Source organism: Periophthalmus magnuspinnatus, chromosome 6 (assembly GCF_009829125.3).
Source record: "Periophthalmus magnuspinnatus isolate fPerMag1 chromosome 6, fPerMag1.2.pri, whole genome shotgun sequence".
In the NCBI taxonomy this organism is placed as follows: Eukaryota; Metazoa; Chordata; class Actinopteri; order Gobiiformes; family Gobiidae; genus Periophthalmus; species Periophthalmus magnuspinnatus.
Genome location: NC_047131.1, coordinates 33,775,761 through 33,793,558, shown reverse-complemented (window position 1 = coordinate 33,793,558; position 17,798 = coordinate 33,775,761).

Below are 17,798 nucleotides of genomic sequence, written 5' to 3'. Positions count from 1 at the left end.
AAAGTTCATGTGACTTGATGGTGTAGATTCATTTAGTCTAACATAATCATTTTCCCGAAGCCATGTTTCAGTTAGGGCTAACAGATCAATATTAAGGTCGCCAATTAGTTCATTTATTAAAAGAGATTTGGAGGAAAGAGACCTGATGTTTAGCAGTCCACATTTTACACACTTATCATTTTGTTTATTTGCGGCACATTTATTTATTTTTTTTAAGTTATGAGATCTGACAGCTTCCTTGTCAGAGTTTAAGGGTGTTTTATTTGTGCTTTTTGTACGTGGGGCACGTGGGGCACACACAGTCTCTGTCTGTTTGGAGCTGTTCCCTCTGACTGAGCTGTGCTTCACTGGTCTAAACTGCTCCCTAACGTCACTATCACTGTGCTTCCCTGAGCTATTCTGCGTGCAAGTCTTACCTGGTCAATCTAGACTAGCAATCATATTCTGAGCTAACAGGGCGGAGCCAGCCTGCGTGGGATGGATGCCGTCTCTACGTATAAGCCTAGGCTTCCCCTCAAATGCCCTCCAATTATCTATGAAGACGACACCATTCTGCGGGCACCAATTGGTCAACCACTGGTTGACTGCTGAAAAGCGGCTGTACATTTCACAATTGGTGTAGGTTGGGAGGGGGCCAGAGAAGTACACGGACTCCGACATCGACTTAGCCAATTGACAGACTGCAGCTATCTGTAACTTAACCACCTCTGACTGACCGCGCCGAGTATCGTTACCCCCCGCGTGTATAACGATCCGGCGGTACCTATTCTTACTTTTCTTTAAAAGCCCAAGATTCCCCTCAATGTCTAACCAGTCTGGCTCCAGGGTAACACCGCGTGGAAGCTGCAGGCAGTTCCACGTCCCTGACTATGGAGCTCCCTATGACTAAAGTGTCCCGGGTCCAGTTCAGGGGAGCAAACCTGTTCTGGACGGGGAGCTCTCTACTCTTAACCCTGTGTCCCTGGTCTGCTACAGTCCTATTCTCAGCCCTGTGTCCCTGGCCTGTCCTACGCTTTCTTCTAACCGTCACAAACCTGTCCTGGTCTGATCCCGGCTGCACGGGTTGCGCTGGGGGGCTAGTCTCACTAGTTACGCTAAAGCTACTGCGGTCCGCGGTCCCTACTGCTGCTACCTGACTGTAACTCGGGGTCAGAGCCTCCAATGAGCGGATCCGCGTTTCTAACTCTGAGACCCTGGCCTGTAGGACTGCCACTACACTACACTTAACGCAACTGTCCCTATCATCATCAAATAAGCCAGGGTCATCACTCCACATATGGCAACCAGGGCAGGGAAAAGCGAGAGAAGAGGGGGAAGGTTTAGCCATGATGCTAGTCGGCTAGGCTAGTTCAGGCTGAACCGAGAGATAGAGGGGATTAATCCACGAAGTGCAGAGCAATAGATGGTGGATGAAACTTCGGTGGTTTAGTGAAGTATTCAGGCACTAGTGTAGATGTTAGAAACTGCTTTTTAAAATTGTAAAGATTCGTGGATTAACAATTTCAGGAGAGAGACGCTAGATACGCTAGATATACAACTCGCAAAACAGAATGCACTCACCCGGAAATGACGTCAGCCACCGTCAGAACCTGATTTCAAACCATGGCCACGCCTCAATTCTCTTTCCTCCATGTTTCAGCTGTCAGTCAAATCTGCCATTAAGTGGTGTCTCTTATTTACAATGTGACAATGAAAATATTTCCTTTCCTTGTCTCATCGGAATTTAATGTTTTTGGCCCATTTTAACAGAGTCACTGGAGAATCGTTTTTAAAGATAGTGGTTTAATTCACATATAATTATTTCCAGATCATCAAAATAAATAAATGCCACCATGGGTCTGTCTGAATCTGACAAATTTAGTGTTAACGTTTCAAAGATTTCGTTAAGAGCTCATTATGACAACACCCTGACACTTATGTAAATTTTTTTTAACCACGTTTGATCCCTGTGAAGTGCTTTGTGTACCTGGGGTCCATAGTGACGGACAACGGGGACCTAAATCCAGAGATTAAGCACAGAAGAGCCCTGGCAGCATCAGCCCTGCAGTCCCTCTGGAACCCACTCTGGCGACACTCCACCATCTCACGCACGACAAAGCTACGGATATATAATTCCGCCGTACTTTCCATCCTGCTGTATGGTTCGGAGACATGGCCCCTGAACAAGACTCTGGCTGCCAAAGTAGACGGGTTTGATAGCAGAGCTCTCCGCACCATCGAAAATATCAGGTGGCCCCAACGAGTTTCCAACCAGGTGCTCGCACGCGCCAGCCCAGAGCATCCTGCCTGGCTGTGCAACGCCGCACCCACTGGTTTGGCCATGTCCTCCGCCTTCCTGCTGACCATCCCACGAGAGCCATCCTCCAGTTTGACCCAAAGGCGGCAGGCTGGAAACGACCACGAGGCAAGCCCCTCACCCGATGGCTTGACGTCATTGCGGGCGACCTCCAACAACTTGGAGTCACCGTAGAGGACGCAGAGCAGCTGGCCCTAGACCGCCAGCGTTGGAAAAAACTGGCTCACCTGGTCGGCTCAACGCGTGGGGACGGGATGCCCCCCTCCCCTTTGCTGGAGTCTTAGATAGATAGTGATACGTTTGATCCCAGATATGTCCTGATGATCCTCAGTTTGGAGTCCGTCGGATAAAATCCCCAGGACAAGTTTGTCAAAATATGAGGTTTAGGTATTAGACATCTACATATTTTGATTCACGTTGGAGATAGGGTGTGGTCCCCAGAGATTTTTCAGGGTCACATAAAAATTCATTGTATTAGGACAAGCTATTTCTGTAAAGTTCTCCTTGACTTTTTTGAGGCGTGGTCATGCAAATGTAAATGTAGACAGGGCATGGTCTTCATTGGCTTTTTGTTCAGAATCATTTAATTGGTGTGTGTTTTATTTGCTAGGGGGCGCTGGAGAGCCTATTTTAAAGATACAAGTTTAATTCACATATGACGTCCAGTTCATGAAAATACACAAATGCTGCAGTGGGTTTGTTCAGATCCAACAGTTTTTCCAAACGTTATAGGACTTTTGAAGCTTTCAGAATGGCCTCTTCATTAAGAGCTCATTATGACCACACCCCAAGACTGATGTAAACTATTTTTAATGACTTTTGATCTCAGATATGTCCTGATGATACTGCCTCAGTTTGGAGTCCGTCAGATCAAAACTTTTGGACAAGTTTGTTAAAGTTTGAGGTATAGATTTTAGATGTCTCAACTTTGACCCAATATGGCCGACGTCCTGTGAGGTTTAGGCCTGTAAAATGACATAATAAATACAATAATGAATGAATATTGTATTGTCATAATGAATACAATGAAATAATAGGTTCAATAGGTAACTTAAATTTGAGTGCAGATTTTTTGAGTATTTTTTTTCTTTCTCACTGGAGCAATTTTCTTGGCGTGAAGGAATAATAATAATTAAAACTGCAAGCAGTGATAAAGGCCCTCACCACCCCTTGCGACCGCGGGGTACATGCCACCGAGGAGATCCTGCCTTTCATTCCCGCTTACATTGCCCCTCCCCCCAAAATCAGTGACTGAGTAATACTACTCCATTCATTCCAATGAGACCATTTATGACGTTGTCACGTCTGCACGGTTGGAAATAGAGGTATGTCTTCATTGGCTTTTTTGTTCAGTATTATGAGAGGATTCGGTGTACCAAATTTTAATGGTCTGTGACAAAGTAATTATTTTTCATCCTATTTAACCAAAACCCATGTATTTCAAAGAGAAATGTCAGACGTTGCCATGGCAACACCTTTAAAAATAGAGGTATGTTGTCATTGACTTTTTTGTTCAGTATAGGAATAGGGATGTCCATGCCAAATTTCAAATGTTTGTGACAAAGTAATTTTTTTACGTGCCATTTAAAAATTTCAAGGGGGCGCTGTGGAGCAATGTAATATTTGATATGTGTAAATTGCATATCTATGCACTCAGATCAAGACTTTGAACAAAATGTATATTAATGCTGGAAAATAGGACACTGCATGTTTGAGCTACGGGACATTTAAAACTTCAAAAAACATCTTTTTTCTTTGCAGGCTGACCACACCCACATTTTATAACTTAGAAAATTCCAAGAGTTCCCTATAATCCCACATGGGTCTAGTAAATTGTGACCATTTTGGAAGTTTCTTGAATGAAAATCCACGGCATAAAAAATCAAATTGTGAGAGTTAAAATTTTGAAAAAATGGGGTTCCGCCCACAATGGCCGACTTCCTGTAGGGTTTAGGGTGGGGTCATAATATAATTTTTTACTTGTCTTGACATTTTCTATGTTTGTACCAAATTTCATTTGTCTACAATAAAAAAGGTCTCTCATTGCCGTAATGTATTTCAAATTTTGAGGTGGCGCTATTGAGTCATTTTGATACGTTAATTTTTTTTGAACATCAAAATAATAAATTTTTCGCCAACCTTGGATGTTGGGTCCAATAAAATTGACTTTTCCTTAACGTTCAGGGGGTCAAAAGTGGCTTCAAAGCGGTGTTATGTCTTTCTTTAGCATAAATCTTTATTTGTATTATTATGGATCATTTTGACCTAACCAACATAACATACATAACAGATGGTATTATGAAGGTTAGGTCAAAATGATCCATAATAATACAAATAAAGATTTAATAATAATAATAATAATAATACATTTTATTTGTTAGGCGCCTTTCAAGGCTCTCAAGGTCTCCGTACATACATACACAATACAAATAGAACAATGTAAAATGATTAAAAATACATTTAAAAACAAATATAGATTAAAAGACAGAGCAGTTATGGTCAGAGAGGTCAGGGTGAGAAGGCCTTTCTAAACACATGAGTTTTGAGTTTAGATTTGAAGTGTGGGAGTGAGTGTGTGTTGCGGAGGTCATGGGGGAGGGAGTTCCAGAGCAGCTGAAGGCTCTGCTCCCCATAGTGACGAGACGGGCAGGAGGGACAGTGAGGTGCAGGGAAGAGGAGGAGCGGAGGGAGCGGGCGGGTGTGGAGATGTGAATGAGGTCAGACAGGAGGGGCCAGGTTGTGGAGAGCTTTGTATGTGAGGAGTATGATTTTGTAGTGTATGCGGTGTGTGATGGAGCCAGTGGAGCTGTGCTAAAGAAAGCTAACAGCGGCATGTATAATAATGGAAATTTTTTTCCACCCATTATTTTTTTCCCAAACCATAACAGCTACAGTCATGTGACTTTCTCACATTGTGCCCATCACAAATAAGGCCCCTGTGAATTTTTTCAAAAGACCATGACAAATCGATTGTCTTCTATGAATTTTTGAAAATGAAAATTGAAGAGGGCGCTAGAGAGCCATTTTGTCAGAGAGTGCCTTGATTTGCATAAGCGTTCAGCTCACAAATGTGCATAAACGCTGTATTAGCGTTTTCCCAACAAAAAATGTGTGAAAGAGAAATATTTTTTTTAATTATTCAAAAATTTGTGATTTTGTTGAAAATTCACCCTGACCACACTCAAAGTCATAATCAAAATGTAATCGATAACACTGGTCAACACTACATTTATTGTCTAAGATTTTTTAGCTGATTTAGGATCATTTTGCTGAATCCAAAAATCACATTGGTTTTGCTCAATCAGGTCAACATTCTGAACTAATCTACATATTTGTTTTTGGACGATTTTGTTTACATGTATGAGTATTTTCACGTCATATGATGCAAAATTCTGTTATATTTCTCTCTATAAACAAATTCTGATGATTTTGCATGTGCCAACTTATGACTGATTGTTTTTTTTTATATTACAAGTGAATGAAATGGCTTCGACTAGAAGATCTTGCAAAAATAAGCCTGACATATTCTGCTACATCTGCGGTGAATACACTAATGTTCCTCACAGGAATCAAGTCACAAGTTTCATAAAGCGTGCTGACCATGCTTATTTTGGGATTAAACTTGGTGACCAAGATGAAGCTTGGGTGCCACACATGGCATGTAAGTCATGCACCGAGTATCTGCGTCAGTGACTAAAGGCAAGAAGAGTCGTCTGAAGTTTGGAATTCCCATGGTTTGGAGGGAGCCGACCTCAATAGCTACTTCTGGGCTATTGATGTGACTGGGGGGGGGGGGGGGGGGTGTCAAAGTTTGAGGTGGCGCTATTGAGTCGTCTGCCGTTATTTTTTCTCGGGGTCTTTTGTGACAATTAGAGCTCATCGAGTTCTAATTTTTGACACCACTCACTGCCATGTCGGGGCGTGTTTACTACTTGATTTTTGCCATTTTCCATGCTCCGGACGTGGTTTTAATGAGTCCCTCGCCGGGACGTAGTCCCAGGCTCGGGCCTAATAACCATCATCATCATAATAATCATTTGTTTTTTCTTTCTTTCTGTAAAATGAAATTTGAGCCTGTAGTTTTGTCTACGATGACATTTTTCTGGGCCGGGTGCAGAAACAACTGTCTGGGATAGTGTCCTGCAGGTTTTCTTTATAGTTCTCCAGCTGCTATTTGCTGTTTTGTGACTCTTGAAAATGCACCATGATGATTCAAATGTCTGGGATAGACAGGTTTCCCATGATTCTTTGTAATGACGTGCCTGATTGGACAAAAAAGGTAACCCTGTGACCAGCTTCTGTAACAGTTATTACCTGAGAAAATGTCAAATTAATAGATTATGTTTTATAATCTAGTTGTACTTATTTAGCAGCTTTTTTCATGCATGATATGAAGAGCATTTATTATTTTGACGTAGATGTATGTAACGCTTGTAGGCTCGGGGTTTGACGGCGACCTCGGTAAGTAAAGTACGATTACTACTGGTAGTATCAGAAGGTTGGTTCTTTTTGGAGCCTGGGATGTAAATAAAACACAAACACCAATATTAAATTTTTAAAGCAAAAATGTATTGAAATGTATAAAATAAGAGTAATACAGTGAGTGCGTATTGTGGGCAGGTGCAATAGTTCAATGTGTGGTTTTATGACTTTATGTCAAAGTTCAAGAGTTCAGTGTTCCAGTTTTGGTCCAGAGTTCAAAACATAAAATGATAGATTCCAGGAGGGTAAATCAGCAGTAGGATGAGTTAGTTGGCTTGTCCTACCGCATATCTGGGTAGCTCGCCATCAAGATGTTATTTCTTGTTGTAGTCCCTGGAAAAAACCTGACCTATGAAGGTCAAAATAATAAATTAACATTTGCATAATAAAGAAAAACGTCTACAATAACACAGTAGAGATAATACATTTCATCAATATATACCCTTTAAGGCTATTAAACACAATCAAAATACGTAGTTCATTAAACAAATAAGTGCACTTTTTCCATATATTCAAAAAATTAATCAAATCAGAATTCAATAATTAAGCAGATTCTTATATTAAATTAAAGTTGCACAACCAATCAAAATAATTGTAGCTACAGTCAAAACAAAATGGAAATGTATAGCTGAGTTAGCGTTCACACAAAACGTTATAAAAGTGGACAAAATTTGGTTAGAAGAGCAATATAAAACAATGCTCCTGGTAAATTTATTATTATTTACAATTCGGCTTTACCATAACTTAAGTTAGTTCTATAATTAATTCAAAATGAGCAATGTTTTAAGAAACTCCAAGCGCTAGTAAACGTCGCTAGTATACACGAGGCTCTAGGGAGTTTGGAATGTGAGCGGTAGCGAGGCTAACAAAACAAAACGATGAGTGTTATTTAAACAACATAATGCGACCGCTAATCTCAAATTTAAAACGCCGATGTGCACAATAACTCACCGTTGAGAAGTGGAAAGTTTGGACATCGCGTTTTGTCCAAGACTCCAACCTGAGCCACAGCCTCAGTGAGGAGCGGAGGAGGAGACAGGGAAGTGACCTCTGTGACCTCTGTGACCTCTGTGACCTCTGTGACCTCTGTGACCTCTGTGACCCCGCAACTTAAAGGCAGAGGGGACAGGAAGCACAGGAAATGGCATCCACAATAAAAGATTTTAGGAAGTGCGGGTTACATGTACATAAGGTACAGCGGTATTCATTTTGTTTCAATTACTTGTGAACAGTGTAAACAAAAGGTGAATATCCTTATTTGTGTCATAAGCTTGAAATAAAAATCAATTGATCAATTAATTGGTAACTGGGAGGTGGGTTAGAGAAGAGACCGACTTGTTGATTATAATAATAATAATAATTTAATTCAATTCAATTTATTTTTGTAACACCCAAAAATCACAACAACAGTTGTGTCGAAGGGCGTTCATGTTTTGGTTGATGGGGGAAAACCGGAGTACCCGGAGGAAACCCATCCAGACACGAGGAGAAACATGAAAAACTCCACACAGAAAGGCCTGGGCGACCCGGGGATCGAACCAAACCTTCTGCTGTGAGACATGAGCCACTCAGCCACCGAGATATACACACAAAAACAAATAGGAAAATCAAACAACAGGAAAAATCAGATAATAATAATAATAATAATAATCTCTCGGCTGGCCTGGGAACGCCTTGGGGTCCCACCGGAGGAGCTGGAGGATGTGTCCGGGGTGAGGGAAGTCTGGGAGTCCCTGCTTAGACTGCTGCCCCCGCGACCCGGCCCCGGATAAGCGGAAGAAAATGGATGGATGGATGGATGATGGATGGATGGATAATAAATAAATAAATAAATAAATAAATAATAATAATAATAATGATGTTTGGCATAAACAAGGACAAAAATGACTTTATTTTATGGCAAAGCAAGGCAAGGCAAGTTTATTTGTATATCACAATTCGTGCACAAGGTAATTCAAAGTGCAAAGTAAGAACAACATTAAAATCACACAAATCAAAACATAAATAATCACAAATAATCATCATAAAATTACCATTAAAAGAGAAGAGTGCAGAATAAAAATCTTTCAGTCATATGCACAGCTGAACAGAACAGAGCCTGGATTTAAACATAAACATAGTAGAGGCCTGTCTCACATCTTCAGGACGAATGTTCCAAGTTTTAGTTGCATAAAACTTAAACGCTATTCCCCCATGTTTAGTCCTGACTCTGGGCACCAGCAGGAGGCCGGTCCCTGAAGTCCTCAGAGTGTGAGATGGTTCATATGGCACAAACATGTCGGAGATATACTTTGGACCTAGGCCATGGAGAGACTTATACACAAGCAGACCTGCTTTAAAGTCTATTCTTTGAGCTACAGGAGCCAGTGCAGAGACTTGAGCACAGGACTTATGTGCTCCTACTTCCTGGTTCTAGTCAGGACCCGAGCAGCAGCGTTCTGGATGTTCTGGATGTTCTGGATGTTCTGTTCTGTGTTAAGGCTCGTTTGGAGAGGCCAGTGAGCAGGACGTTACAGTCGTCTAACCTACTGGAGACAAATGCAGGATAAGTCTCTCTAAGTCTGGCTTGGACAGTTTACCTTTGATTTTTGCAATGTTTTTTAGGTGGTAAAAAGCTGTCATGTCATGACCATTTAAAAGTGATTTCCTTTTTTAGTTTTATCAATAAAAACAGTAGACAACAACCAACAAATTAACTTTTGTAAATGTAGAATTTACCCAAAATTAAATAATAATGTCTTACACTTGTAATGCTCTTTACAGTCTTGTCAAAGCCTCTCAAAGCCTCTACACTAGAGTCATTATTCATTCATTTCCACACTTGGTGATGGTAAGCTACTATTGTAGCCACAGCTGCCCTGGGGCAGACTGACAGAAGCGAGGCTGCCAATCTGCGCCATCAGCCCGAGCACCACCAATCATTCACACACACCACTTTCATACTGGGCATGTGGGGTGAAACCAAACATTAATGAAAAAACAAAACTGAAATCCTACATCTATAATAAGTTAAAATGCAAGTGCTGTGCAAATTATAAATAATGTGCAAATACTGGCACTTAAAGTGCAGAAGTGCTTTGTGTACTGATTGCTCGGAGTTATAGATGTTTAAAGGGCCTAGTTTTAAGGGGCCTGTTTAAAATAAAGTGATTTGAGCCAATCCTGAGGTCTAACCGTACACTGCACTACAAATGAATAACTCCTTTGATGTTTTCAGGTTTTAGATCCACCACAGACTTAGATGCTCTGATCAAGGACACAAATGACATCTGCCTGAACACTGATGCAAAGTCTCAGTGTTGATCTTGTTAGATCTGAGTGCTCCCTTTGACACTGTGGATCATGGGATCCTCTAGAGACTAGAGAAGTGGGAGGGCATCTGTGGTACTGCACTAAACTGGTTCAAGTCCTATCTAGAAAACAGGGAGTATTTTGTTGACAATGGATCTCAGATCACATGGCCCTAACCTTCGGGGTGCAGCTACATGCGGCCGACCACAACTCTGCAGACGAGTCAGATCTGTGTCTCACTGCAGCAGGTGAACATGGACCAGTGGATTTGATAGGTTCACCTTTTTAACCTATATTAGAGTTCAAAAGAGAAGAGAAGACAAGAGAGATTATTTTGTCTCAATATTGAGGAGAAAGAGCTTAGAGGCAAAAACCTTCAGTTTACCCTAGTTACAAATGCATTCTCAAGGGATGGGGGACATACTTTACATGCTTTGCAAGCAGTGTAAAAACATATGACGAAATTCACAGAGAAATATATTTTGTTTTTGCATTTCCAAAGGTCATTCCCATGTTTCTGTTTCAGGGTTTCAGAGTGACCTTCTTCCCGTGGGATCCTGCACTTTCAAAAGACATTTTCTGCAAGACGCAAGAACAAACATTAGTGCAGATTACATAGTTTATATAGTTGAAATGAATATAATGATTATAATAAGAGTGAACATTACAGTACAGTCCGGGGTTGGACGAGATCCGTCCTGAGTACCTCAAGTCTCTGGATGTTGCGGGGCTGTCTTGGCTGACACGTCTCTGCAACATCGCGTGGCGGTCGGGGACAGTACCTGTGGAATGGCAGACCGGGGTGGTGGTCCCTCTGTATAAGAAGGGGGACCGGAGGGTGTGTTCCAATTACAGGGGAATCACACTCCTCAGCCTTCCCGGTAAGATCTATTCCAGGGTACTGGAGAGGAGAATCCGACCGATAGTCGAACCTCGGATTCAGGAGGAGCAGTGTGGTTTTCGTCCTGGTCGTGGAACACTGGACCAGCTCTATACTCTCCATCGGGTCCTCGAGGGCTCATTGGGAGTTTGCCCAACCAGTCCACATGTGTTTTGTGGATCTGGAGAAGGCATTCGACCGTGTCCCTCGTGGTGTCCTTTGGGGGGTGCTCTGGGAGTATGGGGTCTGGGGCTCTTTGCTAAGGGCTGTCCGGTCCCTGTATGACCGGAGCAGGAGCTGTGTTCGCATTGCCGGCAGTAAGTCAGACCTGTTCCCAGTGCATGTTGGACTCCGCCAGGGCTGCCCTTTGTCAAAGGTTCTGTTCATTATATTTATGGACAGAATTTCTAGGCGCAGCCAGGGGCCGGAGGGGGTCTGGTTTGGGAACCACAGGATTTCATCTCTGCTGTTTGCAGATGATGTTGTCCTGATGCTTCTTCGAGCCAGGACCTGCAGCACTGGGGCGGTTTGCAGCCGAGTGTGAAGTGGCTGGGATGAGAATCAGCTCCTCCAAATCCGAGGCCATGGTTCTCGACCGGAAAAAGGTGGTTTGCTCTCTCCGGGTGGAGAGTCTCTGCCCCAAGTGGAGGAGTTCAAGTATCTCGGGGTCTTGTTCACGAGTGAGGGAAGGATGGAGCGGGAGATTGACAGGAGCGGATCGGTGCAGCGTCTGCAGTGATGCGGGTCGCTGTATCGGTCCGTTGTGGTAAAGAAGGAGCTGAGCCCAAAGGCGAAGCTCTCGATTTACCGGTCAATCTACGTTCCTGCCCTCACCTATGGTCATGAGCTCTGGGTAATGACCGAAAGGACAAGATCGCGGATACAAGCGGCTGAAATGGGCTTCCTCCGCAGAGTGGCCGGGCGCACCCTTAGGGATAGGGTGAGGAGCTCGGTCACACGGGAGGAGCTCGGAGTAGAGCCGCTGCTCCTACACGTTGAGAGGAACCAGCTGAGGTGGCTCGGGCATCTGCTCAGGATGCCTCCTGGACGCCTCCCTAGGGAGGTGTTCTGGGCATGTCCCACCGGGGAAGACCCAGGACACGCTGGAGGGACTATGTCTCTCGGCTGGCCTGGGAACGCCTTGGGGTCCCACCGGAGGAGCTGGAGGACGTGTCTGGGGTGAGGGAAGTCTGGGAGTCCCTGCTTAGACTGCTGACCCCGTGACCCGGCTCCGGATAAGAGGAAGAAAATGGATGGATGGATGGATGGATTACAGTACCTACAGTACCTTTAAAATGAACAGTGAGATAACATAATATAACTTGAATATATTTTGAATCCATCAGGATTCACTCACTGCATCAACAGATCAGTGTGTGGAGGAAAAACAACTTTCTCCAGATAAACTCAGACAAGATTCAAGTCATCATCTTTGGCCACAGAAACAAAAAGACAATGACAATGTTTAAATCCAAGCTCCAAATGGACCTGTTTAGCTGCATATGACTGAAAGTATTTTATTCTGCCTCTTCTCTTTTAATGTTTTTTTATTATTATTTTTGATTATGATTTGTTGTATTGTGATTTTAATGTCTTTCTAATTCTGTAAAGCACTGAATTACTTTATGTACAAACTGTGCTGTACAAATAAACTTGCCCTGCCTATTGTCTTCCTGAACCTTAATATTTGTTGTAAATACTGCTGATTATGGAATGAACTCACTCTTAAGGGAAAATACAGCATGCACCAGTTAATTAGCTTTGATTAACATGGACCACTAAACCCCACTAAACCCCCACCCCTGGAGTATTTAGGGAGTCCCAAATCACCCACCCAGTATGGAAGGACTGTCTTCCCATAAACATATCAAATATTGAGAAAATAAATGGTTCAAGACCAAACTAAGCTTTTGACATTGTTTGGACAAATTATGAAATATTATCCACAAAACTGCATTATACAGTGATTTATTTGTGCATTTTAGGGGAGCAAATTCAGGTGGTGATTTCCAAATTTGTTCAAGACCATCTGGGCCAGGAACAGTATCCTGCTTCATTGATATCCATGGAAGTCATCAAGAGCCTGCTGGACGCCCGCGGGGTCCCCATCAGAGCTACGAGCTGCAGTCTGCTGCATGTTTCACTGAACGGGATGAGATCGGAAAGCTGCTGCTGGATTTTTTGACTAAGGTGCAAGACTTCAGTAGAAAGGCTTCACCTGAGCTCAGGCAGGAGGTGATGACACTGACAGAAGTGTAGAGAAAGGGGAAAAGTCATGGTTAAATCCACTCCAAATGCACTAGATTAAGTTTATACAGATCTTTTTCTCTCTAATAAACAGACTTGTGAAAGTCCCTGTTTGTTTTGGCCAGTTATGGATTTCCCACACAAGAATCTAATTAACTGATAACCTTTATTTGTCCCATAATGGGGAACAGCATGAAAATAGAGATATCCAATCAAAAATCTTAATTCAATCAAAAATTTTAATTGTTTATGTTTTATTTTATAAGCATGTGAACAGACAGAAAGATGCTGTTCATACAGAGATGGCGTAGTTTAGTCACAGTTCTGCCTATTTTCATGTTTATCCCCATGTTCAGCTCTGTTTGCCTGTTCTGTTCATTCTTTTGCTACCTCCCTGTTTTTCCCTGCAGCAGCCGTTCATTTCCTGATCAGCCCAGGATAGTCTATATCGGCTGTGCCCCAGTTTGCCAATCTGCACAGTTCGAAGTACCCTTTGTAGTACCCGCTCCTTAATCTTGCCCTTTGAATATCAAAAGGCAAATAAAAGGTTTGAGGTGATTTTTCAATTACAACTTCTACATAACTTTAACAAAATATACCTTGTTTAAACGTAATAACAGAGACAGAGGTAACAATATAATTTTTACATTCAGTCATTTCATTCCTCAGCTCTTCATTGCCTGATTTGTCATATTAAGAATCAACTGTTTGAAAGACACTCTCTGTTGGATTTACTAAGACGTACGTTTTACTGTTCTCTTTGTGTTGCATTTGAGTCCAGTTTACCTGAGATAACCAGGCCCAAACTGGCCCTAACCCTAACCTTCCAAGATCAGAGAGATTGAGATTGGACATCTTAAATTAGTATGGCCGTAATACCACACATAACTAAATCCCTATTTATAGACTGCAGTTTTTGCCTAAAAAGTATAGGTTTGCTTTGTTTTGTTTTGTTTTTTGTTTTTTTTAGTTTATACTGAAATCAATCAAAAAATACTTAGAGCACCTGGTATTCCCAAGTGGTTTTCCATCCAAGTACTAACCAGGCCTGAACTTTCTTACCTTCCAAGACCAGACGAAATTGGGCATTCTTTTTTTTTTTTTTTAATTTTATTTTATTATCATAAATACAGAAGAAAACAGGTTAACATTTATAGATTACATGATGTGACAGGACAAGAAACACATTATGGCAAGTAGAAAAAGGCAAAGGCAAAGACATGTTAAAAACATAAATTAAAGAAACACTAACAAATAAACAGAACAAATAAATCAAAAACATCAAACTGTGAAAATATTTGAGTTCATTGTCTGCTGATTTCATAAATCCAGGTTATTAGAAGTAGAGTGTTAATTGTCCAGATGAGGGGAGGGAGATTAGGGAGGTGTTAGGGGCCAAGAATGATGAGAATCGTTGAGGAAAAGCCAGAGGGAGGTGCCTGAGGTGAGCAGTGAGAGGTCCGGTGAATAGTGTCCAGTGATGGGCGGTGCGGCGGTCGTGGAGGTGTATGTTTCTGACGGTGAAAGTGGTGTACTGTGTTGTGGAGAGTATGAGGTGAGTCAGATGATTGTTGGTTCTGGACGCCATTGTTTGGCTCCAAATAGGAGAGACCAGGATTCCTCGTCATTGCCCCCCAGAGCCACCGGTGCTGGAAGTCTCCAGTTCAGCCTCCGAGGCAGAAGGTCTTGGACCAGGACCTAGAAGCAACGGACAACAGGACACTCCCTGCCATTCTCTGTGGGTGCCTGTGAATATGATCTTGTCTTTCAATTTGAATTAAAAATTGCTTACTATGTGTGGCATGTACCAATAATATGTGTGAGTCTAGTTGGATGTTGCGTCATGTGTGGGAAATGTTCCTGACCACGTGTCTTTAGCTGCTGGATGCCTAAACACAACAGAGGTCAACACGACATTACAGCCCTGGGTGTTCATTTCAGTCAGCGTCTTCCAAACAGTCCCTTCCTCACATTGAAATCAAAGCCTGTGAAAGGGGCACTCTCCACAGGGACTGGCGCTCCAGGACGCGGAACACCTTCCCCCAAAAAAGGAAAGTCAAGCAACTAAAAAACACCTTCTGATTTGATCAAGGTTCAACTCACAAGACGCATTAAACAAATCACCAATACAGAAGAAACCAGCCCTCTCAAAGTTCCTGCTTAACATACACTCCCTGGGCCCCGAGGGGTTAGACAGAAGGTCGGGGTTTAGCGCGGTGCAGCATTCTATTCATATGCCAGGTGGAGGAGAACGCAGCAACTGCAGAGGGCCTCAGTATTCTCCACACCAACCACACCTACTTCTTAAAGGGGGGCAGCCCATCCAGTGCAGATATAGAGGGTATCTGGCACAGACTAAAAACACCAAAGCCACCACCAACCTATCTAATCAACAGTGTCAAAAAATAAATCTTTCCACGGCGCTTTACACTCAAGATCAAGGAATTTTCTAAGTAACTTTATCCTGAGCGCAAACCTTTTTAGAACAATGTCAATTTTAGTCCACTTTAGTCGTATTCACCAATAATATTTTGGGCCACAAAACCCCTCTCCCTCTTGGAAGAACGACAACCATGACAACAACTGTGCACTAGCTTTGATACACACAAGGAGTTAACAACCAATACTTTACTTTTTAAGAGTCGGTGACCTGAGATTCCACAAAGGCAACACATTAACAATATCAACCATATTTTTCCATACTTTGTCTCTGCACAATTGGTCATATTTGTCAAGAAGCACACCGAGGACTCAATACGAGTCCCCTGCTTCCTTCGGGCGCACGTTTGTACACTCAGGGACCATGTTGCCACAGTAGGCCTCTATGGCCTTGTCAAAATGATTTTTGCACCTGAAGCCAGACAATAAAGATCGAGCTCATGAAGAGCTGCTTTCAGACTCTCCATGTCTCTTACCAATAAATTTTTGTCATCAGCAAACTGAAACAGTTGGTGCTCATTCCCTGAAATGATGCCCCTGATGTCCTGGTTCCTCTTGAGAAGAAGCGCCAAGGATTCTGCAACGATGCTGTAAAGTAATGAGGAGAGCGCCTACCTGTTAAAGAACCATTACATTTTACACAACTTTCTGCAGAACTGTACAAGAAATGCAATCAATTAATAAATCTTTCTCCAAAACCCATCTTATCTAACACACACCATAGAAACTAATGTTCAACACGGTAAAATCACAGAGATCGTGATTGCTCTTGTTTAAGCTAGCCTCCAAGGCCTCAGTCACAACACACAAGGCAGCAGGAGATGTGCCCTGTGCGCTAGAACTGTTCATAGAACACCCGAACAGTCTCTAAGATACTGCTATGAAAGGACACTACATTACCTGTGCTATCAATTAGTTTTTGATTAAACAGTTTGGACTGGCTATTCTTTTCTAAACCAAAGAAAAGGCAGTGGTCTTCTCACCTTCTACAGCATACTTGGCTTTCACTCTCAATATGGCGCTCCTGCATTTTTTTCTGCTCCAGGAGCTCCAGGTCTAAGCCTAAGGACTTCAGATCCACCTGTCCTGCCTGAGAGGCGGTGACCACACTGATGTGCTGCATGTTCTGACACAGAGTGGTCTCCTCAATATTTTCAACCCACCGTATGTGCTTGTAAAAATGGTTTCAATAGCTTTTTGACCCGCTCCTTGGCAGTCTCCCACCAGTCGATTAGGCTTCCACAAACCTCCATTTCACCTTCAAAAGCATCAAACAAATTATTTATCTTTTTAGAGTATTTTTCATTATTTAAATCCCCATTTCATTTACTGCCCAGATATCTGAGCAGAGAATCGGACACAAAGCGCATATCTAGTCTAGCTTGTTTGAGAACCCCCTCAACAGCCTGCCTCCTGGAGAAGGCCCTGGCTTCGATATGCAAGATGCAGCACTTACAGAGTCAAGAAGGAACAACTAACAACATTACAAAATACATTTTACAACTAACTTCAAATTTGCTGAGTACAGTGTTAAAGTGTCCAATTCTATTTGTTTTTTTGGGCAGAAAGAAGGCTTTTCTCTCTGACTTATCATTTGGCGCATGGACATTAATGAGGCGAAAGTGGAGGGTCTCCTCAAAATCCAGTTCTAAAGTAATAAAGTTCCCCTCAGGATCTACATGAACTACACTGGGCTGACCGAAAATCTCCAGCTTTACTAGAACAGTTACTTCCCGAGAGTGCTCCAAGCCCAGGGCGCAGTACAAAGAGCCCATATTTATGGCCTTCATAGTTTGTGCAAGTGTCAGGTCCCAGCATGTCTCCTGAATGCACAGAATGTCCCAGGGTTCAGCATCGGTATCCTCTCCTGTCCTCTGAGACCCCCAGCATTAATAGAGAGGAGAAAGAAACTAGCCATGAGGCTTAATGGGATGACCCATTTTTACTGTGACTTTTATTTCTCCCTTTTTGAGATTTCACTTTCATTTTAATGTTTTTCACCAGTGTTAAAATCCATCAGGTCTACACCATCAGAGGTGTCTAACTGAAAAGCAGTGGAATGAGAGGGGTTGTTTGAGACTGATGTTTGTTAAGGTGACTGTGCCCTAGATTTCTGGGTATGCCCCACATCTGTTTTTTTTCCTAAGAGGCCATGTTGCTCCT